This window comes from Anomalospiza imberbis, chromosome 13 (assembly GCF_031753505.1).
Source record: "Anomalospiza imberbis isolate Cuckoo-Finch-1a 21T00152 chromosome 13, ASM3175350v1, whole genome shotgun sequence".
Lineage (NCBI taxonomy): Eukaryota > Metazoa > Chordata > Aves > Passeriformes > Viduidae > Anomalospiza > Anomalospiza imberbis.
This window is the reverse complement of record NC_089693.1, coordinates 4015405-4041759: the sequence shown is the minus strand read 5'-3', so window position 1 is coordinate 4041759 and position 26355 is coordinate 4015405. Positions and strand designations below refer to the sequence as shown.

Genomic DNA, 26355 nt, shown 5'->3' with positions numbered 1-26355 from the left:
CACTGTCAGAGAACAAGAATAATCAATTATTCACACTGCTCTAGATAAACCATGAATGAAAACATACATTCATTCCCTCTGCTGTAAACTACTATTTGGAGAAAAGTAGAACATGACAGGAGCCTGAACTTATCCTCTGCCTCTCTTTGTCTTGTTTTTCACTTAAGATTCGAGTACAACAGCTTAGAACTTGGGACAACCTCAAGGCAGCTGCACTCCTTCCACGTTGCTATACTACCATCTACTGATAAAAGGATGCTACTTCTCTGGGATTTTACCTCCTGTCCTCATCACCTTGGTGCAACAAGCAGTATTTCAACTCCATCAGAGCTCGAAAATGAGCATTTAACTGCTGCTCCAAGCCTCAGCACCTGAATGGTCTTTTCTGCAACACAAACATGCTCACGGAGGCATCAGCTGCATTCCAGACCCCTTGTAGGAAAGAAGGTTTTGGGGGATTTGTATTTGTTACTCCCTTTGTTTCTTTCAAGGGAAGAAAGCTAAAGGATGGGAAACAATCATCAAAAGCCCTTTGTCAACTTGAAGAAAGGAGGCTGAGTTGGTCTCAGATTAAAGTGAGGAAACATTAAATTGCTACTTTAAAGAAGCTTGAAAATGTACTACATTAAAAAAAAAGAGAAAAAGAAAAGCCAACAATATCAAGTATAGTTCTATAAAATATGAATTCCCCCATTATCAATAGCAGGAAAGGCAGCAGCTTGGCTTTTTGCAGCATCCTCACACCCCTCTTGGAGCTTCCTGATGCTTCCAGGGAGCTGTTCGCAGTCAGCATCCAGCACTCATCTGGGATTACTGCTCTGTTTGACTAAGGAATGGAGAACAGAGAGAGAAGCTGAGAACTCTGCAGGGTCTCCAGATGAAACAACTGGAAGTGCCAGTTAATTTCACATCCTTTACCCTCCTCAGCTATACCCAAAACAGGAAGAGTGGCAGGCACCTTTTAGTGTAATCAGTGCACCACAGTGAATTGGGGCTAATTAGATGTTAGTAATTAAGAAAAGACTGCTGTGATGGATGTTTTTACAGGTTGCATTGTTGATTCAAGAAATAAGCCTGTTCACCTTTAAGTATTGTCAGTCACATTTCTTTAGCTGGGAAGAATGAAATGTCAATTTTATCTTGCTTCATCACTGCTCTTTAATCAATGTCGATGCATCACTTCCCACTATCATTCCTCCATCAAACACTGACCTGGAAATCTGACACAGAGCTTTTCAACACCAGCTCAGCTAATTAAGAACTTTGTTATTCCACCTTCCATCTTTTAAAGAAAAGTAAGAAAAGTGCCAAAGAACCTTTTGCTTTCATGTGGAAAAGCATCAGCAGGGGGTTAATAATAATTACTAAAATGACTGACAGCTGGGGCTATGCTGTGATTTGGCCCAGCCCTGTGGTCCTATAGACACAGAAAGGTAAAAGCTAAGAATAGTCAGGTTCTGAATTACTACAGTGAATAAATGGAGTTTTAGGAAAGAAAATAGCTTCCTGCCCTGAGACTACAGGAGTGAGAAAGGTGCTAATATTTATTTTTGCATCTGACCCTTTCAGCAGGGCAGCCAAACCCTCCCCACATCACTGGGAAGCGGGAGGAGCACTCAGAGCCTTCCCACAGCAGCGCATCACGGATGCTGCGGGCCACCAGCAAGGAATTAAAAAGCAGGGCTGAGCTGTATCCAGATGGGTTTACTGGATTTTCCTGCACGCAAGCAGAGGAGACTGTTTAATACATGTACTGCCACACATTCTGGGAGCCCTAAGGACAGATTAAAATCTCAGTGCTCTGGGGCCTGCACAGCACGTCAGCCCCAGTCCCACAGATCTCACAGCCTGAGCATGAGAAATAGAAAAAAAAAAAAAAAGGGAAAACAACAAAAGCAACTCAGAAATTCTGATCGGTTCCGTGTCACTGCCACTGTCTTTCACAGGCTTTTAGGGTTTAAATATTACAAAAACATCTGCTTTTGAAGATACTGCCCACCTTTCCCTGAGCCCAGGGGGAACTCACAAGGCCAGATACTGCAAAAGCGTTCGCTAGAAAACTTGGCTGGTAGAAAATCAATTAGTTGTGGCCTGTCAGAAGTGGGCACAGATTTGTCAATACTGAGTAAGAGTGATAAGCAGGATGGATATGGACTGTGAAGGCTCTTCAATAAAGAGGTGGTCAGGACTAGCAATGAGGACTTGGGAGGCAGAAGCAGGTCAAAGCTCCTTGGACATGGAAGCCAGCAAATCTGGGCAAGAAATCTGTTTGTTCCTGATTCTAGAAGAGAAATATTAGGTGCATTTTCTGAACATGAGCGAGAAGAACAACCAAGGCATATATTTGGCTGATATCTGTGTTTTCTTAATCAACTGCAAACAGTATCAGGAAGTTCAAATTTGGCTGATCTGACTCCTTAGAGGTGGGGGGAACAAAAAGACAAGCACTTGGCACAAACCATTTCTTATATTATCTCACCCAGAAGATCTGCAGACCTAACAACTCAAGCAGACTCTAAAGGCTTTCACAGGATTACTTGTGTGAGGAAGACCTTCTTTTTGCACAAAAAATAAATATTCAGAACTCCAAATATATTTTAAGGGCCAGGTTTCTGGTGAAAGATGGAGAAAAGGCATAGGTGGCAATCTTTGTTGGCCTTTTCCAGGCCAGCATTTTCTTTGGTAATTCTTTTAGGGGAAAAAAGATTGCTAGGGAGCAAGCCAAGCCTCTTAAAAAGCTCACCACCCCTCTCAGTGTCCTCTCCTAGCTCCAAAGCAGGTGTGTACAGCAGCTCCATCCTGACCCAGCCCTCATCCTAAGTCTTCAATTCAAGTGGGACTCCAGGCAATTCTGGCTCTGGAGGCCCTCAGTTCCCAAAACCAAATGGTGAGCCCCCTCTCAGCTCTACCTAAAATCCACCAAATCACACTGCACCTGCAGGGAAGTGCAGATCCCTCAAGTTTTGAACCTCTTCATTTTTTCCAGTCCATGAGGAGGACATCTCAGAGAGAAAACATCCAGGAGAGGCACTGAGAGTGCACGATCAGGTCTTGGCACTGCCACACACACTTTTTCTGCTGGTAAATCACAACCTCTCAGAGTTCAGCCTCTCATCTGGCAAAGGGAGGCTGCTCAATGTATAGATTTTGTGAAGATCTGTTCTCTAGTCTGTGAAAAGCAGCATTAGAGGATCTACAGAGGCACCTCAGAAACACTGAGCTGGTGCCTTCAGTCCCACCTCATGAATCGCGCGGCGACTGTGATTGTGCAAAGCATGCGAGCACAAACTGGCAGTGGGGCTGCTTTCTCCATGGTTTGCAGAATCAGGGCTGATACATCCATCAGAGATACATCCAAACACACAGCTGACAAAATAAATATCTTCTTAGAGCTCCTATTATCATCCAGTGTTTTGGGGCCGGCTCATAAAGGCGCTTATGTGCAACAATGCCTAAGCAAACTGGGCTGATTTAAGAGGGCTGAGGGAACACTTAGCTGAGAATTTCCTGGCTTCAGTTAGATGCAGTCAGAGCGTTAAGATTATATTTCAGTGTCAGTATGTTGTTTTTATTTGCTTTATTAAATTTGCTTTAACTTGCATTGACATTTTCTTCCCCTTGTTACTCAATCTCTCAGCTGTAAAGATTCTGATTTGCTGGACTGTTTTGCCGGACTGTTTTGCCATTTGTAGCAAAAATAAACATTAATGCAATAGGGATTCTTAATTTTTTTAATCACCAAGAAGTGAAATCAAGCCCCAGATGATGATGTTGCTTGATCTTCAGTCCCAGTCTGGCCAGACTAGTCAGGAGATTTTTGATTCAGAGGCAGCTGCACCACCAAAACACAGAATTTGTTCTCTCAGGCCATGCAGTTACTCCATTTGGGCACCAAAGTCCAGTTTAAATTCCCCACTCCCTCTGTCACAGATGGAGCTGTAGCACTGCTAGAAACAGCACTGCTGTTACTGATTGCAACCATGGAAAAGCTTTATAGAGCCAAGTTTCTTAAAGGCAACTTCAATTTCAGTGCATGAAGCATTGCACCTGTAAGAAAGTGGCAGTGTGATGGGATTTCCTTACTGGAGGCTGACTTGGAAAATCAATGCACATTTTAGTCACACACTGGTGTACAGTGGTACATCTCTGCTTCATGCATGATACAGAATTTGGTTCTGCAAGAAAACATTATTTTCAGCATTTTGAAGGCCAACTGGTTAAAGTTTCAGATTTGATTATAAGCAAATATCCAATGAAGAGACAGAATGTCCACATAAAACAGAGCTTTATATCAAGCAAGCAATTGTTCCAAAGTACCAAGTTTTTGTGTAAGTTAAACCAGTCCACTGACCTTGAACATTCTTCTGAGACACTGAGCAAGGCTTTGCAGAGTTACAGGAGCTGGCCCTGTAGCACAGGAGGGGTTTAGCCAAGGCTAAACTCTTACTGAGGCTCTTTTGTAGATAGGAGCTCTCTGGAGCCCAGCCCCCAGCTCCAGCAATGTGCAGAGGTAGAATCTGGACTGGACAGAGGGGTCACAGCACAGGGCATGAAATGCTGCACTGCCCCTGGGAGCAAAAAGTGAGTCTTGGCATAACCTGTCTGGTAATGCCCTCTGGGTCACAGCCAGGCTGGGCGGAAATCAGACCTTTGCCCTTCCAAGCAGCAGAGGACAAGATTTAGGTTCTGGCCTGCCTGTCCCTCCAAGATTCAGGGAAGGGCATGACTCCCTGGCTTAGGAGGTGAGTGATAAATCTTACACTGGCTGGCTGGAATCACCTTGTCTGTGCAAGAGGAGATGAGACATTGATCTCATACCCCTGGCTCTGCCAAGACCACATGCAGGTCTCACCAGGATACTCCCTTCTCACCTAAATCCTCCTCAGTGACAGAGTCCAACCATCTGGTAATGCCACTGTTCACCCAGGTGACTTTACACTGAAACACCAAACTCCAGAGGCCTGTGGAGATATAACTTCTCTCCAGAGAGAGGATCCAATGGTCTTTACTTCATATGAGAACCTCGCTGTACACAGGAATAGCAAACCACAGATTAAAGCAAAAATGTTCCCAGTAAAACTGCCAGCATTCTTCTCCTTGCTTTGTGTGCTGGGGTTGCTGAAATCCCAGAGAGCTGGTGATCTCCTGCACTATCAGTGCTGAAGTGTAGCCCAAAGTGACTGGGGATGAGCAAGGAACAAGCCACAGCTTTCAGGCCTGTGCAGATATTGAGCAAACTGTTCCTGTAGTTGTATTCCCAATGTGCAGAGATTACACAATGTGCCTGGCCAGCTGTACAGTTGAGGTGGTCTTCAGTTCAACCCAGTTCCCAATCCACCAGCAGTAAATCCCATGGCAATCAGCATCAAGACACTACAGTGGGAGTGATCCATGGTTCTGAAGACAGACTGATGAAAGTTAACTTTATGCATATTTTCTGTGAGAGGGAAGGGATATAACTAAAGCATGGCCAGGAATTTTAATGCTGGTAAAGACTCAGGCCCATGACTGGGCACCAGGGCTGTGGCGCGCCAAACTATGTGAGAATTAAATGTTTTATCAACACTGTGCCTTTAATCCTCTGTGCAAACATTTGATTTGCTTCAGGCACAGCACTTCACTGTCACATTTGCCTGGGATCTTGCCCAGATAAGTGAACCATGGCACCAGCCTCTGCTCTTTGCTCTGTGAACACGGGCACCAGTTCCAAGGATGCAAAAGTCCCGACACCAGTGTCAGGAAGCCACGTGAAAAGGTGAAACATCAAGTGATCCTTCTAAAGAAATCACTGCAGGTGCCTTTCATTCACCTTCAGCTTCCTGAACCTCGAGGGCACACTTGCTTTATGCTGCTCAGCTTTCCTTCTCTGCTCCAGAATCTTGTCCCTTTTGAAACGAGAGCTGCGACTCTACTTCCTTCTCTTCCAGCCAGCAGCTACAGCTTCCAGAGAAAGACCAAATAGTGCAGTGAAGTTTCCGAGGTTGGCAGAGGTTTGTCCCTGGCTGCCTGGGTAAGCTGTGACCTGGAGGCTGTGTCCTGGAGCCAGCTGTGAGCGGCTGCCCCGGGGAGCCACACGTGCAGACACAGCAGCTCCTCTGGGTCTGCACTGCCTTAAGGACAGAGGGTTTTTTTTGCAACTCCCATAATAGGGTTTATTTATAAAATGGGTTTTTGCTAGTAAAGCCTGCCAGGAGGAACTGCTGGTCTTTTTATGTCATGGTCCAAAGGGCTGATCAGACTGTCACAGACCCAAGGCATCAGCCCCTTTGGAAAAGGATTCATGCCACGATGTACAGCAATAAAAACCCTCCAACGCTGCAGGAGAGCAGTGTCACGTTTGTTAGGAGGCAAAAACTGTCAACATGCCTTCCAGGCTGCTCCTGCATGTCCCCTGCACTGAAGATCATTTCCAACCATTAAAGGCTTTTTAAGGCCTGGATTGAGACCCAGCATGACCCTGTGTAACGTGGCCATTCCCAACACCTGTTGGCCTGGCTCTGCCCTGGGCAGAGCTGGGAGGATGGCAGCCAAAGACTGGGATTGATTTTACTGATTGGAGGGAGGGCTGATGCCTCTACACTGGGACTTCTCTTTCCAAAGGCCAGAAAATCCCTCCTGGTCACTGCAGGACTGAGCCCAGGAACATTCACACACAGCTCTCAGACTCACACAGCCAGGTGTAGCCCAGCCATGGTAGAATTTAGCTTTGTCTTCCCCTTTTAAAGGTATCAATAAGAAAAAAAAGAATTCTTAAAAATCCTCAGGCAATAAGAGCAAATTAGTCCATCTCCTCTCCCGATGCTACTTAAGCACCCCAAAAGGGGATAACCTGACCCACACAGCCTGTCCTGGAGGGCTGGTGGGGAATTTGGGCATGGACACAGCCTCTAGCTACCAAATTAAATGTAACATTGACCTGCCCAGAGCCCCCCAGCACTGCCTGATGGACAATTGGTTCAGACCAAAGCCTCCTGCTTGGTCTACCACAGCAGTCTAGACATTGCAAGTACAACATGGCACTTTTTCTACACTAATAAACCCATAAGGGCAGGGAAGGCTGCAGGAAAAATGAGAATTACCAGAGCAGAACAGTCCCTGAGTTTTTGTTTATCACAAACTAATTAAAACAAAAAGCATACCATAAGTCAGCCCTTAATAATAGGTAACCAGATGTGTCATTACTTGACCATGCTATATTGCAGCACATATATAAAGGTTATAAGATTATTTTTCAAAGCAATGTGCCACTGCTAAGGGTTTCCTAGCACTTTTATAACACACTTAGCACCTGAAGGAATTTTACCTACCAAGGCTAAAGCTAAAGCACACAGTCCTTCAAACCAAAAATGAAAATGTCAGCATACAACACTGTACAGCACACCATAAGACACAATTTCTATTAATAGGAGATATTTCCTCTAAGGACATGTTTTCTGTTGATTATAAAAATGTCCTGAATAAGGAAAATGGTGCCAAAGTGACAGCAGTGGGCAGTCTTATTTTTTTTTTTTTTTTATGCACAGAGTTTACTCAGCCCTGGCCAAGCACAGGAAAAAAACCCAATGTTTACAGAGGTAATAAAATATCATGGTGTGAGCAACTTACCTGATTACCAAAAGGATCAGGAACAAAAGTCAAAGGACAGCACTAGAAAAAGTCCCAGGCTTAAATCCAACAAAGCCTGCAGGCTTCTAAGACCCCACAGAAACCACTGTTCATTTCATATTTCTCAATCAGGGTACATTGCTTATGTCTAAAACCACGTGGCCAAATGACCAAACAATTCAGGACTGGTATGTTATTAATTTCATCCCACTGTCAATCACTTTTCAGTCACCTGTCTGGGGTTTTCCACCCTCATCTCCCATATCTTTCCTGTGGATTGAATGTTTCAAACATCCAGCACTGGTCAAACTCTCTCCCCATTAAAGCCATGGTGGGCAGCAAGAGGATCCATGCTGAATTCTCTGGGGAATGGCAGACAAGAGCCACCAGAGGCTGCAGGTGGGTAAAGTGCCTTCCAGCATGGCTGGAGCAGGAAAACAGCTGGGAAAAAACCACTTTCTGCAGTGGCCTTGTCTCTGCTCTACAGTGACCCAGAAAGCAGCACTGCAGCTGGGCAGATACAAGCTGTGGGCAGTGGAATGGCTCCAGAACTGGAAATGGTAGATCTGCTGGGTCTGTCCTGTGCAGCATGGAAAGAGATCCCTGCGGATAAACTTATTTTTGGCTCGGTGGTTTATTTAGCCTAAGTAAACAAACCAAAGATATATTTAGGCATGGTTTAGCAACAAATGAAAAACCACAACAGTGCCTTGAACACAAAAACTGTTCTGACTGCTGCGCCCTGCCCAGAATCTCCTGCAGACTGAAACGCAGGCTTTTCTTTCTGAACCATAATTAATGTTTTCACAATATTGCCTCAGAGTTCGCCCCGGCCATCTGATGAATCTGACTAATAGGGGAAGATGCTTTTAACCTGTGGGCTGCCAGACAGCTGGGTACCTCCTCAGCCACATATATTTGGCTGTCAGGTTGAAAGAAAGGCAGCAGATTCAGGGTTAAGCACTATTCCTGTCATGATTGCCCTGAACTTGCCCAGTTAAATTGCAACAGCATGGGTCTCCATAATTATCTAATTGTTAGTGTTGTGCCTTTACGTAATTTATGATGTAGCATTAAAGCCTGACCTCTGGTTTGAGATGAAGTGCAGTACTGCTGACATCCAAGCTCAAATTAGTAGGTAAGTAAGCACCCAATTAACGATTATGCCACTGAGCTTTCATTTCAATCTGACCACACTGCTACACTAATCAGTTTTCTAAGCCTTTCACCTTCCCCATAACTAATAAGCATTTCTCCTGCTTTTTATGCCTGCAAAAGCCTTGTTATCCTCATAAAAAGCACTCCAAGATTGCTGCTTCCAGTAATTCCTGCATTAAGCCACTGGCCCAGTGGCATATTACCAGCTCTCCAGCCACCTGATCAGTAAAATCCAAGGCATAAAGCACAGGCACATTTGCATTCTACAGCAGGGATAAAATCCTTGCAGTGTAGAGGAGTCGTCTTAGACCCAAAGCAGTGCAATTTAGGTGAGAATTTGGCCCTGCCAAGGATCACACAGTTTCACAGGAGTTTAAGGATGCAGGACAAAGGGACTGAAATCAAACCATGTTTTGCAGCAGGCTAAATCCTGACATCTTAACAGAAACAATGAACAAGACCTGGAGCATCAAACATCTGGAGGTTTAGTCCAAGATGAGTGAATTACTTTGCCTTTGCCATCATTTAGGAGCTGATATTAAACCACTGACTGGTTTTGCCTACACAACTCAATCCACATCTTGGACACTGCCTCAACTCTTGCATCACTGCACCACTGAGAACAACCCAGTCCTTGAAAATCCAAGCTGCAGAGCTGAAGATCTGCTCCTCTTGGAATGACATCCCCAATTTTATCCAGATATAATAACTATACAATAAGAACTCAAGGCCTGTGCAATAATATCTGCATAATGGCTGAAGTCACAGCTGGAACGTGAGCCTACAGGAGAAAACAAATCCCCACTTCCCTGCAACCCCATCTTCTTCATTCTCTCTTCACTTGCAGTTTTCCAGAGCTCCTCTAATCTCTAAAATGTCTAGTTTCAAGGCACTTGTAACTTTTTTCTTAGTAGCCAACTCTTCAAAAATATGATATCAACAGTAAAAGATATAGCTTTGAGAAATCCACTTTTTTTCAAAGGACGAAAGATTCAGTCAAACACTGCTACTGAGCCAGACAAGCACTGCAAAGCTGCAATTAAATGTAGAAGTGTGCTGCAAAACACAATTCCAAACCAAGTGCAAGGAACCAGCATGTTTTGAATGGAATCACATGCAGTTAGAGACACTAAGGCATAAACAGGTGCAGTCAGCAATGCCAGGAGAAAATTTTAAAGAATAAAAAACAATAACACATAATTAGCGTCAGCTCAAGATTTGAATACCACATTGGGGAATGCAATATCAAAATAATATTACTCACAGCAGGGTAAAAAACGGTAGGAAAGAGCTGCATATTATAGGAAATTAGTTGTGTGAAATGCGTAAAAAAGCTGACAGAGTCACATAGCTATAGAGGCTAATTTCCTGTTCCACTGTGGAGACAGCCCTGATCAGCTGGACTTAATATAGCCTTCTCCATGGCAGCTGGGTCAAATCGTGGCCTAAGCACTAGAAAATTGCCTGCCGTGGATGAGTTTAGTGCACAATAAGCTGTGTGGTAAATAAACACATTTAGCCTGGTCAGATAGGACATTCAAGAGTTTTATGACACATCCAGATAGACACAGCCACAGAGCTGCTGCAAATTGGCTGATTCAGGGCAACTCCTTCACATGGCCCAGTTTTAGGGCTCCACAAGCAATTTTCTGCATGACACCGAAAATGTTCTAATAGGACCCACTCTTATGTGGACAAAACCCCATCGCTCCCTCAAAACTCCACATGGATAGAACAATCCTTACAAGTTGAGAAGGCATCACTGCCAACTCTCCTTGGCTGGCAATGCCCACAAGTCAGGACATGGTTCCCAGTAGGTTTTAAAAGCTGCCCCCTCTTTCTGGGTCTGGCTCCCTAACTCATCTTCTGTCAGCAGCTTCATCCCACAACTTCCCTGCCTGCCCCAGAGTTTTTCCGTGGCGCTAATGAGCACCCCGGTGTCTTAGGGACTGCACTGCCCACTCATCTCCTGCAAATTACCACAGATTTAAAGGAGAAAAACTATTAAGGAATCTGTAAGGACGTAAGGCTGGGTTTTATAGCTACCCTTGCCCTGGCTGAGTCAACAAGAAAGCACTCTACCTGACTAATTGGGAGTCACTCTGCCTTCTGACATCCGTGCCTTCAGCTCTTATTCCGAGCTACGCAGAGGAGGCTTGAGAACGTTTTAAATTATTGATGAGGATAGGAAACCTATCTCTGAAATGCCTTTGGCAAACTCTTAATATTCTGGGATTTGGCATCAGGAAAGACAATGTCTCTGTCTCACTCATGCTGTTGATGCCTCTCATTTACTCGCACTATAAAATTACAGTTTCTGATCATTTCCATACAGGATGGAGAGGCAAATGGAAAGTGCATTGTTTATTGCTCTGAAAGCTTCCAGGTAATCCATCTTTGGCACCGGAGTCTGCAAACCCTTCCATTTGCAAAATTTTCATTGATGACAGGAGTCCTCAGAGAAGCTGACCCAAAGCAGTCAGTTGCCATAAACACATTGGATAATTATCTTAATTATTTATAATAGCACCAGTAAGCAAACCAGCACTGAACACATGGGTCCTGCCCTGGACAGCTCACGTTTTAATCAGATGTGAGCACAGTGTGCAAGAGGCAAAGCAAGGATGACATACAGGCTGCCAGGTGAGTCTATTAATATTTTAGAAAAGGGTTCATCAGTAAAGGAGTATTAATGTTTTCTGACCCTTTGGCATGAGAGTGTTAAACCTGACCAAGCATCACATAGCAGAGACATTTTTTCCCCCACATTTTTAAACGCAATATATTCAAACATGACAAAGCCCCACAAAAAAAAATTCTAATTATTTTCTCTTCACTCACATGGTTTCAGACTGATGGCTTTGGCTCAAGCTGTGCTGTCTTCAGAGTTAGAAAAGCTGAGCAAAATCTCCTTTGGTGCCTTGAGACTGGGACCAAATTACCAAATCCAAAGAGAGAACTAACTCACCAAATCCAGAGACCCTGCTTAATTATGCCTTTGGTGGCTCAACACATCATTCCTCACAAATGGCATCGAGGTGGATACAAAAGGAATTAATTGCACCATCCTCTCAAAAAAAAGCACAGTCTATAGCTGTCATTATCTGAGAGGAGGAAAGCAGCTTGTAACTACTAATGGGAGATGTTTCACCCCCTTCTTTGAGAAGGGGAAGAGAAAAAGCTCAAGAAGGGAGCAAGAACCTGACTGAAGTCATATGGCAACCTGTGGATGTGCCTTGAGACTGATCTCTCTCAAGTCCCAGATTTGCTCCAGTGTTGCCAGACACTGGTTTGCTACTCAATCAAGTTTCTTGAGGTATTACATGTAAACACAGTGTCCCAAAACCTGCCCAAAGGTATAGCTGGCAATGTGGGTGGATCTACACACATGTATTCTAACACACACAGAGTCTTTCTTCATGAAAATACTACTACTTGGTAAGGGCACCTGACCATATTGAGAGCAGTGACAGAGGTTGAATTTGTTTTTAACCTATGGATTTTGCAAGTGCTGACTGCCAAAATGTGTTTTTTCAGCTGGTTGGTGTGCCGGTTGTTCGTCAATCAACCATTTTTATTATCCATTAGTGTGCATTAAGCTAAAAAAAATTAATTTGGCACAGGGATCCCATTCTTTTTCTCTTATCTAATTTTCTGTTCTCAGAGGAAGTTTATATTTTTCCATTTGAAAGAGATAGAATTACTGCAAAAGGGTCTGTCTGCACTGACAGATCTAGCTTTCGTTTCCTCCTCAACAGCTGGGTTATTATTAGAACTGGCAGAATAATTCATAATGAATAATTTGACACTTATTCCTCCATACATATATCACAAGTTGCCCACATTTATTTGTTACTCCAAATTATTAACCATAAACTGTGCCAACAACTCCCAAAGGGGCATTACTGATACAATATATTCCTTGTGTTTCCCCCTTGCCTCCATCAGGAAATCCTTTCATTAAAGCCAGAGTGGAAAGCATTAATTACCCCTTATTTAAAGGTAATAACTCATCATCTGTAATCATTCCTCAGAGACAGATGCTCATATGATGACCCAAACTACTGCAGAGTTTGCATTCAGTGTTGGATGCAAATGAACATGCACTGAGAACCCAAGGAAGAACAGTTTTAGCTTTCTGGGTCATGTCCTTGAAGAGAGAAATGTCTGTTGGATTATGGCCTTTTCAGGACTTCTTGTGTCCATAAGAGATCACTTCTGCCTTGTCTAAATAACTCAGGAGTCATCAGACTCTTTAAGCCACTGAGTGAGATGATTGCACTGTGTAGGCTACATTTTCAAAGGTTAGGTGGGATTTTATCAGTGAATGAACCTCATTTTGGTGCCAGAGCAAGGAGAGCACGGGTGAGTATGATCTTTGGTAGTATGTCATGTGCAATCCCTTTTGTTACTTTTAATTTGTAACAGCACAAGTCCAATACAGCCCCAGGGACAGATTTCTGCTAAGCCCTTAGGTAAATCAACACACAATGATAGGAAAAGACAGCCCATGGCCACATCCACTGAGCCTCCAACCTTGTGCCTCCTCAGCAGAAGGACAAACAAGCATTTCCCATTTCTCTAAAGGACAGAGAGAACAACACCATCTCTCTCCAACTCCACCTTAGTGGTGCATATGAAAAAGAACCAGTCAAGACAATGTACCCTAGAATGGGTACATTGCTCTTGACAGCTCTGGACAGCCTCAGGTACCTACTGGCATTAATATACATTGAAACCACTCACAAAATACCCCAGCAGCCTTGTAACCAGAGACAAATACCAGCAAATGTAAAGGAACTGCCAGGTGCAAAGCCAAGGTAGCCTATGGCATATGGGTACAAATACAAAAACCAAGGGCCCAGCCCAGAGCCTTGGAAACTACAAGAGCTCACTGTTGTCTGGCCCAGACTACACAAAGGCTTTTAGTTATTTCAAGTTCAACAGGTGAGTTTAAACAACCTGCTTAACACAAAACATAAGGCTAAAAACCAGAAGTAAGCTAAACATATTGGCATTCTGGCACCTTATGCTGAATAATTCATACATAAGGTACTGCAGAAGAGAAACATATGGTTTTGGTCCTCAGTGACTTTTTAAGCAGAACACTTAAGAACCAATCTCAAATGTATAAGTCCAGCAAAAACCTTCTTGTGCAGAATGAGAAGAGATCATTACAACCACTGTCTGTCTCTTCCCTCAACATTTCCCACAGAGATTTGAACATCTTTATTTGATTTTGTCCTGAAGCAAAAGAGAAAATCTCACCTTAGACAAGATTTAGGGTGTTATCCCTGTTGCCCTACAACTCAGCTTATCTCATTTTGACACACTAATGGCAGATGCAAATTTGATGTATTAACAGATACAAAGACCTTCCTTCCAAAAATGAGCATCAGCTGAGGTCCAAACTGTCTCCAGAGTTGTCGTAGTACAGCCATCAGTGCATCAATTCTCTCCTTGCTTGCTCTGAATATGGGCTCCTGCTGAGCACCATATGCATGTCTGATAGCTGCCATTAAAAATCATCATTGCACACACCAGTCCCTCAAACACAGGCAGTGGAAAATAAACTCGGGAACCCAGCATGGGAACTGCTGGCAAATGAAGACTTTTAGCATTTTACTCAGCCAAAGTACATAGCTACTTTACTCTTGGCTAATGCCTCCTCCTTTCTGAGACACCTAAACCTACGTGCAAAGTGACAGCACTGCTGCAGTTACATCTTTAATCACAGCAGTGGTTAAAAGCCAAAAGTAAACTAAACATATTGGCATTCTGGCACCTTATGCTGAATAATTCATACGTAAAGTGCTGCAGAAAAGAAACATATGTTCTTGGTCCATAGTGTCTTTACTGTAAAATATTTAAGAATTAGCATTGGATGTATATAGTCAATAGCAGCCCACCAGTGTGGTGTCAGAGTCTATCTGTACCTTTGTATACTCCTTCACTGTGTTGACAGAACACATATATATTTATGTCAAAGATTCAAATCCATTTAGCAAACAAATGGTTCAAGGCTACTCAAGCATTTTGAACACATCTTTACAGTGGACATGGACAGTAACCCTGACTTTCTTATGAGCAATATGGAAAGCTGCCCTTCCCCTGCAAACATGCAACAGGGATGTCAAAATTTACAGCCCTTTGCAACATCCAATCTAACTGATGTTGCTTTACATTCACACACAAGGCTTTGAATCCCAGCTCATCACACCACTGAGCTCAGAATCGGGTCCAGCAGATCTGGAAAGGCACCCAGACACATGCACACACAGAAGAAACCTTTTGGCATATCGATGAAGAATAGACCTTCCAAAAAAACATCCAGTATACAGATGAGCCCTCAAATTAGTAGAGAAAGCATGACGACTTCAGCAGTGGTGGCTGATGAAGAGACACACACATACACACCTCTGCCACCGATCGTGCTGCTAGGGCATTCATCAAATTAAGTACCAAGAGGAACAACACCTCTGATATCTCTTCATTTGGGGCTCCAGTAAATGAAGCACTAGATTAGGCCTGACAGAGGCCTAATGCAGCTTGAGCTTTTCCTGGTGTAATTAATTGGAACTTCGCCAGCTTGACAAATTGGAATGATGAATCTATCTTGTATGAATAGAAAAAAAATGCATAATCAGTCAAAGATTTAGTTAAGACAGCTTCTCTCTGACTCCCTGCCATAGCTAAATCCATTAAGGCGAGGAAACATCACTTTAAGAAAAGGCACTGCTCTCCCTATGTTCAATTTATAACTTTTTGTTCTTGAATTTAATGGAGCAGTCAACCTGGACAGATTTGACTTTGGAGGGGAGAGGAAGGGGGAGGTGGGAAAGGTTGTTTTATTTTTAGCATTCTAATCTTCCCTGCGCCTGGGTAGTCTGGGAAAGAAAATAGTCTCTTTGGTCTGAACGTGCATTCCTGGGGCTGGATTTTAAATCTTTGGGGTTACACAGGGGAATCTAATAAGAGCACCCACATACTTTGCCACCAAGACGATTTGGTGATAAAACTTGCTTGTCAAGTTTTTCCCCTACTAACTTGTTTAATTGTTGGTAACATTTAGGCAGTAGAGGATGTGATAGATTGACTGCTCTGACAGCATTGCTTTTTCCTCTCTAATTACCACCTAGTTGTAAAGGCCCTTTCCTGACACATTTAATGGAGAGGCAGAGGGAAAACAGGTTTGCTTACTTTTAAAATATATTTTTATCATTTGGCAGGTTTTTGTCCATATATTTAATTTAAACCATGTGCTTCCCCTCTCCCTCCATCTCACCTGCTCAGTCATAAGACCCAAATTTCGAAGAATCAATTAAGCAGCTAATATCCCCATTTGTACTGGATGTTTAGAAAAACTTTACATTTCCTCTTCAAGGCTGTGGGCTGCAAAATAAGTTACTTTCACATGACGGAAGAAATGCTTGTTGGTTAAGTGAGACTTGACAACGATGGTTTTCATTTCAAACAACCCAGAATTCCTCCTTGGCTCGCAGACGCAAAAGTGCCAGGCAAATGTTTAGCTGACATAATGCAAGCGACTGGCCATAGATTTATTTGACAAACAGTTGAGCAGACAGCCCTATACTGCGCTCACTTGTACCCCACACAACCCCACCAGAGCCAGGAGGATTGTGCTGGCAGGAACAGAGTAGGATTAAACCCAAACACTGCGGTTCATGCATCGAGCCATTTGCTTTTGGCCACTGGCCAAGCTGACAGCCACATTTAAATAAGCCACCTGCTGAGTAGGGAGTTTAGAGAGCTAAGTGCTGGGGAGAGCTTTAGCCCAAAACTATATTGAACTTCTGCAATAAGGCGTGAAGTGAAAGGATTTCAGTGACAAGGAGTACTAGAGGCCATATTATGGTCCTGACCTCTACTTCTAGGTCAGATACAGAATAGTTGTTGGGATCCTCCCTTCCCTGCCTATGCTACCTAAAATATATCACCCAGAAGCTCCATCCAGAGGACACCATTCTATACATGTCACAAGGAGTGAACTAGACTCAGCGGATGCTCAAATTCCTTTTTGTTATCTCTATCAGTGCTATCAAACAGGATATGTTATTTCCCTCTGGATGTTGTTGTGATTTTATTCTTCAGAAGAGCTAGACTGTCTGCGTCAGGGGCAGAAGAAGTTCTTTCCCAGGATAGCCATGAGATCCCTCTTTTCCCATGCACTCCCTTAGCACTAGGCTTTGTCAAGGTCACCTCATCATCTCTTTCCATTCGGATCTCACTCTCTTTGTCAATTTTAACAAAGATGTCTGTAAGCACCTGGAGGCTGAAACAGGACTGTGCACTTTCTGCTGCTGATTATGTGTGAAAAAATAACAATTCCTGATATTACCAATCCAGTGACAAAAATCTCTCCAAAGAGAAAGGCTGAACACAGTGACAGCAAGGCAAGCAGTTCTGCTGCTCCAGCCCAGAACAGCAGCAGATTGCAGAAGTGTTATTCGGCTTTCTTAGCCCCAGATTGGCCAACTCAAACCTAACCAAGTTCTAGCTGCAAAGAGCCCTGGGAGGAAGCCTGCTCAGCATCAGACAGGACAGCCCTCCCAGCACTCAGACCCATTAACCACATTGCTTTTCCCCTGAACTTCAGAGGGGCACACCTGAGGTATTTGAATTATCTACAGTTGTGCAGATATCCACCCATAATTGTGGATGCAATTTATATTCTCCCTTTCCTCATTTGCACTATTGCTGCTGCTTACCTTGCCCCCTTCTCAGTCTTTGTTCAGAGGGCCAGGATATGGCCTTCTACCAGTGGAAACTACCAGCTTATTTTTTACTTCTTTACCCTCAAAATTGTCACACGAATGACTCCTGACTTGGTGGTGACATGGAGGTTGTCAAGTCAAGTTTAGCAGCTGACTCACAGGCCATTACTCACCCAACTGCCATTCCACTTTTAACCTCCCCGGCCTGTGTTTAAAACTGAGTATCACACCCTGTAGCTATGCTGCTAGGAAACACATTAAGAGCTTCATTTGAATAAAAATATGTTCTTTTCAGTGCAGAAAAATTTCCTATTTAGATATAGGAGGTGACAAGCAAATTATTTTAGTGGCAGAGGACTTGAACCTTTACTTGTTACAGTATAATATGTCATGGCACTGATTTTATGCAGTAGGCATTTAAGAGTTAATGATTTGTCAATTAAACAGTTGTAGCCAAAAGATCTAACAAATATTACAGAAGCAGTTGTCACAGAAGGTCCTGCTCCCTTAAGTGGTCCTGCAAGCCTTGTCAGGAGGGATTTGAACATCAGGTCATTTGGTTTTGGTCACATCCCGGGTCCTGCCCTGACTATGGGAACGATGTGCCCAGCGCTCACCGTATTGTGCTGTTTGCCCTTTGCTCACCAAGCAAAACAGAGACCAGCATGGATTGTTTAACCATTAGAAGGGCTGTGGTTGTGTCACCTCACACAGGACCACAGGAGGTCCCAGAGACTACAGAAGTGACCTGTGAATTATTTATGCAAACACCCCCCTGCACAGCACCTCCCTGCAAATCCACCTGCACACCCCACATCTGCCCCTGCCCTCAGCTGCTTCTTGATGCAATCAGAGAAATGCACTAAAAACATAAAAACCTGCAGAACAGAGGCACGAGTTTGGAATGTCTGTGCCTGAATTTCTGGCTCCAGAAAGGGCACTTCAGCCTGACAGAACAGTAGAAATTGGAATTCAAGTTTTGAGTTCAGAATTTCTCCCTCTCCACATTGAATGCACAATGCCCGTGCACACACCTGTCCCTTGTACAGAAGGTTTCCTTTTTACTGTAGAGATTTCAATACAAGCTTTGGGTTCAATTTTTCTCCATCTCCACACTGAATACCCAATCCCTCATACATGCACACACACCTGCCCCTTGTACAGAAGGGAGGGGGTTTTGTTTGTTTTTTGAACTATCCTTTCTGGGCAAGGATGATCAATTGTCTCTGTCTCTTGCTAGTCATGTCCCTATTACAGAAGATCTTGTTCCAATAAATGATTAGTATGTGCAGAATGCATTAAAATGAATTATAATAGCAATCTGATCCCCAGTGCCTTGGCAGAACCTTTCCATCACAGGTGACAGCTGGTTCCCTTGGGCTCAGCTCTGGAGAGAGAGTGCCAGACCTCAAAACTCAACCCAATAACTTGGGATGAACCTCACCAACTACACAGAACATACACTTCTCCCATTGTCTCCAAACTAGGAGAGAGATACCTCAAAGGCTGTTCAACAAGCTGCTGTACACAACCTCATCTCAAATAAATTTGAATGCTTTTTTTCATATATTATGTGATTACAGCCTCTATCTGCCTATGGTGCTATGTTTTATTACAGGCCACCGAAAATAATTAGTTGGTGACCCAGAAAACTGATATATAAAATCCTTTTAATCACCAATATGGCTTTCAATTATATAGTGTAAACTTATTAACCTTTTTACTGCTGAGATTTGATTTATGGAATTCCAGCTGCATTAACATTACAGGAGGAGATAGAAAGTGTCTCCTATGATGTGTTGGGATTAACAACTGGTAGCTGGCTTTGCCATCACAGAGTCTCACCGAGCTCTGGCAGCATCCTGAGTCCCCAGGGGCTCATTGCTACCCAAGCTGTGTGAAAAGTTTGGTCGGTGGAGTGAGACTGTGTAACTGCTGTCACTTCATATACAAACCAGAGCACACAGGACAGTTGTGGCTTTCAGCAGGAGCAGGGGCTGTGTGAGCACTGCCTGCATTAATAAACAATAAGGGCAAAGATAGGGCTGCATTTGTAACTCTCCTTACTCCTCCCATGGCCAGAAAATACCTTCTTTCATTTCCAATGCCTGGACAGGCATTTCGCCTTTTGAGTTGTAAGAGAACTCCAGAAAGTTCACAGAAACTCATATATTGGTATGAGTGTTTGTTCTCTTTATCATGACACAGAAAGAACATTTAATGCTTTGTACAAAGTTTTAGCCATTCCTGGTCATCTTCCCGTGGGCTATGTTCTACAGATAAGACAAGCAGCAAACAGGCCATAGTGAAGTCCTGCTAATTAAAAAGCCAAAACACTAATCTGAACTACATAATGCATCAAAATCCAATAAAACATATATGTAAGAGGAAAATGCTACCACACCAGATTTGACTGAAAGATAGAAGGAGCTGTATTTCTAGCCCACACGTGTAATTTCTTTCAAGCCTCAAGAACAGACACAAAAATAATGAATCTTGTCAGAACTTCCATTCACAATTCCCCTTCTATTTCTTACAGGCTCATTATTTGTAGTTTATTGACAATAAAATAGAGTACCAATGTTCTGTAAGATCATTTCTGCTATGAACATCTAATGACCTCTTTTATAATCTTGGGAGGGCTAAAATAATTAACATATTTGGGTCAAATTTTGCAAATAAATATCAGTTTTCAATTTTCAAACCTCACTTTCTTCAATCTTAGAAACCATTTTTCAGTTAACCTATTTTTCAGCAATTTGTAATGTGCAAGCATCCCCAAAAAACATGAAGCAGCAAGGTGAAATAACCAACATTCCCCACAAACTGAACCAAACCTTCATCACGTTTACTTTGGTTTTGTTCTTCAAACTAGAAAATGTTTGAAAGTCACAGTGAGGAGAGGCTGTGTGAGTGGGTGAATCCGTACCCTGTGCAAGAGCCATTGTCCACAGAGAAGGGAAATGCCAATATTTCATAGAGTCATAGGCTGATTAGGGTTGAAAAGCTGATCTTCTAGATCCAACCCTTCCCTGGGCAGGAACACCTTCAACCACACCAGGTGGCTCCAAGCCTCGTCCAACCTGGCCTTGAACAGTTCCACAGATGGAACATCTGCCACCATTTCTCTCAGGTTCAAACGCTGTTGAATGAGACCCAGCTGCCCACACCGGTGCTTCTTTGGCTGCAAAGTTCTGAGTCCCATTCTCTTCAGGCAGCCCCCAGGTCAGCGGCTCCTTTGCCAACAGGTTTGTAGTGGTTCACTGCAACCCCTGCACTGGGCACAGATCCCGAATCCCGACTGCCCGGCTCATACCTGGACACTCAGCAGGTTCATCCCAAGGCCAGCTCTGGCATCTCTGTCTCCACAAGCTGAGATTCCCAGTGCAGCCCACGTGTTCCAGCCACACCAGCTCCTCCAGGTGCTCATGAGGCCCATCACAGACACAGGGAGATTTTAAAGTGTGTTCTGTGAAACAAGGAGAATAAAAATCAATGGCACTACATAATTCAGCCAGTGCCTTTCTTTGCTCACAAATCTTCATTTGATCAGCGGGGGAAATTATGAACTGTCTAAAAATAATGCAGTAAAGCTGGTCAATGACAATTGTAACATAAAGACTAATAGAGATGGTGATGTGGGTCTGGTATATTCTGTTCTGCTAAAGCCCATTTATAATTTTTAATAAAAACAGTAACACTTTACAATAAGTGGACATCATTTAATGTTCAATTACTATGAAATTCCTTTAGAAATATATATTAAGCACAGCAGCTCTGTATTTATACCAGGAGGGTTCCTTAAGACTGATGTTATCATAGGGAATACTAGGGGAATGTCAAGTCCAGCACCAATGCATTCAATATTTTTGCCCTCTGGGTCGTGTATCTTTTCCTCCCCCACCCTGACATTTGAGCTGAATCCTTATCTATGTGGAGAGGAACCATATAAATTATATACATGCTGAATTAAAAAAAGAAAGGAATTTGCAACACAGGCTGGCAAGGCCTTTACTAATGATTAACGGAGACATTTTTGAATAACAATACAAAAGGTACAGCTCCTAAACAGGCAATTTTCTCTTGAAGACCAAAAGGCTTCTAAACCCCCATGTTTATAAAACAAGTATTATTCCAGATAAGGCACAAAACCTTTACAGCAAAACTAACTTCAACTTACTCAAGATTTCTCTTAGCAAGAAAAATATAATAAATCTTCATCCTCTACTTACAAAATCTCTCATACTGCAACATCCTCAACTCTACCTTAGCATCAGAGCCCACCACGTAGATCTGAGCCCTCCAGTGGGCTCAGCACAGGTGGGATTAGTTACCCTGGAAAGCAGAGGGATCTCCCTGATCCCCTACAGCTGCCTGGCTCTGTGCTTTCAGCCCCTCCGTGTTGGTGTTTTGACTCACCACTGCCCTGTCCTGGCAGGTTGTGGGAGAACTTCTCTGTCACAGAGATATCTGAGGGTAAAAACAAGGGGATGTGAACAGCAAGGCAGAAGCTGAACCCTAGCAGGGTATGGCTGGACCTCACTGAAGAAGTCTGAAACCAGTGGCTTCCACATTTTGTTTAGCTACACCCTGTCCTAGCAGCAGAGGCAACAAAAACAAAAATAGCTGGACTTGGTCTGGGAAATGCCTTTTGGGGAGCCAAATCCAAGGCTGTCCTTTCCCCCTGGAGGTATCCATAGCCAGGGCTCTTAGATGGCTGCAGTCTCTGCCGTGACTGCACCCAAAATCTGTCACCTGAGAAGGGGGGCTTGTCTGGCTTCTGAGCCGCCCTGCTTGCTTGCAGTGAGGACTAACAAGGCTGGACAAGGTTAGAAGGATGGCAGGTACCAGCCACAGGTCACCAGCATCTTCAGTTTGCAACACTACCAGGGTCCAAAGACAAATTTACATCTCTTCCTGGACAATAAACACCACCTTAAGCAGCTTGGGAAAAGGAAACACCAGTTGAAGGAAAGGGGGCACCCTAAAGGCTCCACTACAACTAACATTATTCCATTGAAATCATACTTCACATTTTCTGCTGGAATGCAATTTATCCCAGACTCCTGAGCAGCTTAGACACCTGGCATAATAGCCCATTAATTACTTCAGCATGGGAAATATATTTTAATATCTTTGATGCTCATTTCTAAACATGCTCCCAAACGCACATCAATGGTTTTTTTCTTCTGCCTTTTAGATGTTAACAGGCTTTATTTTACAGTTTGACTTTAATCAACATCTCCCTGAACCCTGTGTAGCATGTGATAATGTTATACCCTCATGCAGGGTCACCAGTTCATTTAGGAGCTCAGGACAAGGTATTTATATTTTGCTGCACTCGTGTTCTCATCCTGTTAAAGGTGATTACAACATCAAGTTTTGTCCAATGTTTCAGTCTCTGAAGATGAAAGGTGCCATGAGGTACAATGGTAGCAGGTCAGCATTTTCAATAAGCATCCATCTGTAAATAAGTCCCTTAAAATATTGCAGCAGTGTGAGAGGAAGCTGCACCCTAATTGGGCAGAGTGAAAAGCCACAGGGCTTATAAATATAAGGTGTAGGTGATCTGTCTTGCCAAAAAAGAGGAGGTTCGTTATATGAAGGACACATTATCCTTTTCTCTTCCTATGATTCAGCATGGTAAGTAGTCATTCCTAATTGGCTTACAGCTTAGTATGAAATATTAGGATGCCACACAATGTGATGACACAGCTGGATTCCTAAGGGAAGCTGAAGAGTGATCTGAGAACAGAAGAGGGACAAGAGCAGATGCGAGCCGGGAAAAAAAAAATAGTTGTAGCTTAGAGAGTAACATGTCATTCTTTATCCTCCTGCTGCTGTGTGCAGCACGCTGCGTGCAGCACACCGCTTTCCTGGTAGAGAGGCAAGAGACCTGTCATCTCACAGTTCCTAAATAAAACGTGGGGGAGGAAAAAAATGTGATTGCTGGGACTATTGGAACAGGAAGAGCCAAGCAGGCTGAATAAATCCGGGCAATAGCTGCCTCGTCATGAAAAATACACTGCACAAATTTCACCTCTCTGTGCGTCAAATGATGATTTCCTCAAATTTATTCTCGACTGGAAAGGATTTGCCAAATTACCAAGTCAAACAGTGCGTGGGTCACTCTCAGAAGTCCAGCTCTGGGAAACCAGGCGCCCAGGTCTGTGCTGGGAGTTGTTTCCTGCGCTGGCCTTGATTCAGGAAGGTAATTAAACAGCTGCCTACCTGAAGTCAATAGGGCCATTCACATGCACTTAAGTGCTGCTGACGCCAGGCCGAGGGGAATAGGGTTCTCAGGGGGAGATTTTTGCTGCAAATACTAGTGCTAATTCAAAATTCACTTTCTGCAAAGTCTTCCCCTGCAGTCAGCTGAAATTAGCTATATCCACTGTGGTGCTTGCCAAGAAACTTGATAGAATATCGCCCAAAGTGAACATAAAGGAGGAATAAACACAGCAGAAATTAATAACAGGAGTTCAGACTGGTAGGTTGCAGGAGATGTGTTATAAATTTCATCCAGCTGTAATGAAAATTCTGCCAAATGATTGGGAACATCTCCCTTTTTATATCACTGTTTCACTACATATTAATAGCAACCAGTTACTGATGCAGTACTAAAATATTAATGATATGGTCATAAACCTGAATCAGTGCCTAACTTGGCAGAACAACGTAGGGCATCTTTTCAATCACGTGTGAACAAAACCAGTTTTCAGAAACCATTTTGTAACTGCAAAACCATGCGAGCAGAAGTAATTGCAGGGCTATTTTAGGCACAAAAAAAATGGTTAGTCTTCCTTGGAAAATCAACAGCCCCGTTTAGGTGTACAGTATGGGTGCCCAGATCTTTCTGCAAGGCTGAGAGAATCTTAAACCAGGCAGAAAAAAAGTTCATGCAATTAATTAGTAAGATTTCATCTGTGATTTCATCTGCAGCTGATATGACTGACTTTTATCTGTGCATTAGAGACAATAGCATCCAGCCCCTGGGGATCAGTTGTTTCAGCAGGATTTAGCCCTTTGTTCTGGACTGAGATGGAATATGGGAAGGCAAGAAATCCAAAGCAAAACTAGAATCTTTACACTTGCCTGATGTTGGAGCAAGTGAATTTATCAACTCTGTATTGCATCATCTGTGACCACAATAGAAATTTGGGGATGGTTAAAGGATTAAAATTCAGAAACTTCCCTTGCACCTTTTATATTTTCCAGTCGGCTTTTTAAGTCTTGGAAACATACACAGACACTGAAGTACCCTTCCCAGGAGAACCAGGGGCCACTGCCAGCTAAACAAGGCAGCCTTTGGGATGCTTGGTTCTCTATAAAAGAGAAGCAGGTCTTGAAGTCTCCTCAATTCTCACTTTGGCTAAGCTCTATCAGAAATGGGCTGGTCCATTCCATTATTCACATTTGTCCCTTTCTTTGCAGATGGGGCCATGCATCCAAGCTCCTTTCACACACCTTTAATTGAAGCTACAAATTAAGGTAAGGACAGACTCAGAGGGATTCTGGATTCTGTACAATTCCCAACAGCAGCTAGCACCACAGGAAGAGCTGGAATATTAAAGAATATTTTATTTCTATATTTTCAAAGGACACAGGAGATGGCTCGTTCCTCCTTCACCCCATCAGGATCCAAAATCAGCTCTGGAGAAACTCATATATTGCCAACATTTTGCATTGTCAATACTAAACCAAGGAGGTTGCTTTACAGGTCTTTCACTGCTGCTTCTCTAACTCATCAGTGCACAAATAAGCTGACTTTGGTCATGACTGAGTTTTCCATTTAGAAGTGCAGAGAATGGCATGAAATTAATTATTAAGAAGGGTATTTCTTTTTTCTGTTTTTCAACCACAGTTACATAAATGAGGACCCAAATCCCACAGAGATATCACTTAACAGTGTCAGCACCAGGGAGGCAGGGCTGATCACTGTGACAATGTCTTTATTATTTGCTGACCAGAGTCACTGCAGTCACTTACAGCAATGATAATCTTTCTTCATTATACCTGCAAGCACATGCCATCGAGGTGTGACTGACAATCATCCCTTCAGAGTAAGTGATCACATCCATTGGCTCCTTGTTTATTAATAACACCGTTGAAATTTTAGTGTTGCTTCTGCTCAGGTGGAAGATAACATTTATTTAATTGACACCCATCATTAGGAAAGTTTCTCCTACAACTGAAGCAGCAAATAATACAGCCTGACTGCAAACCAAGTTGCCAAAACAAACACTTTTCTTTGGTGTACAAGTTACCAGAGAAGGAGGAAAACTGCTTGTGTTTTGAAACTTGTTCTATCGAGACACTGCAAATCTCCCACATCTAAAGTCTACTCTAAAAAACCAAAAAAACCCTGTCTCTTGGAAGAAGACAAGTCAAACATAACTTGTTCCTTTATTCTTTTTCTCTCTTACCATGCTTTACAGATAATTGTTTCATCTTGTTCTTCTGTTTCCAAGAAAGACCTTTCTAAATCCTCAGGCAATATTCAGAGCAGGCAGATTTTTCTTTGAGTGTTCAAGGCTGATCTGATCAATTTAAAAAGAGGAAGGTTACAGTATATTTTAAACCAAATACCCCATAGTATAAAATCTCAGAGGCCATTCTAAAGAAAAATATATTTTGTTAGCAAGTAAATGCAAAGAAATGATAAAGGGATTAGGTACAACCCCCTTTCTCATGTGTCCTCTGGGATTTTCTGCATTGTTCTCTCGGTTTAAAGGGTTTAAAATACAAGGGTAAGGCTGCTGAAGTCCTGGACATGTGAGTTCTGTTCTCTGGCTGGAAATGAAGTGCCTCAGATCACACAAAATTCTTCCTGGCTGTTTTGTTTCCCCACATTTTT

At 43.0% G+C, this 26355-nt stretch overlaps 1 long non-coding RNA gene across 4 annotated transcripts in view; it reads right to left on the bottom strand.

Moving 5' to 3' along the window:
- Positions 1-21827, bottom strand: part of LOC137481752 (uncharacterized) — a 79760-nt gene extending 57933 nt beyond the window's left edge. For 3 of the 4 annotated variants that reach the window (XR_011003644.1, XR_011003645.1, XR_011003642.1), the window contains exons 1-2: positions 21679-21827; positions 20815-20967 (exon numbers count right to left, since the gene is read on the bottom strand). This is a non-coding gene — a long non-coding RNA (uncharacterized lncRNA). Of the gene's footprint in view, positions 1-3260; positions 4048-20814; positions 20968-21678 lie in introns of those variants that run through there. The other variant, XR_011003643.1, reaches the window with a different exon arrangement.
- Positions 21828-26355: the final 4528 nt, after the last annotated feature.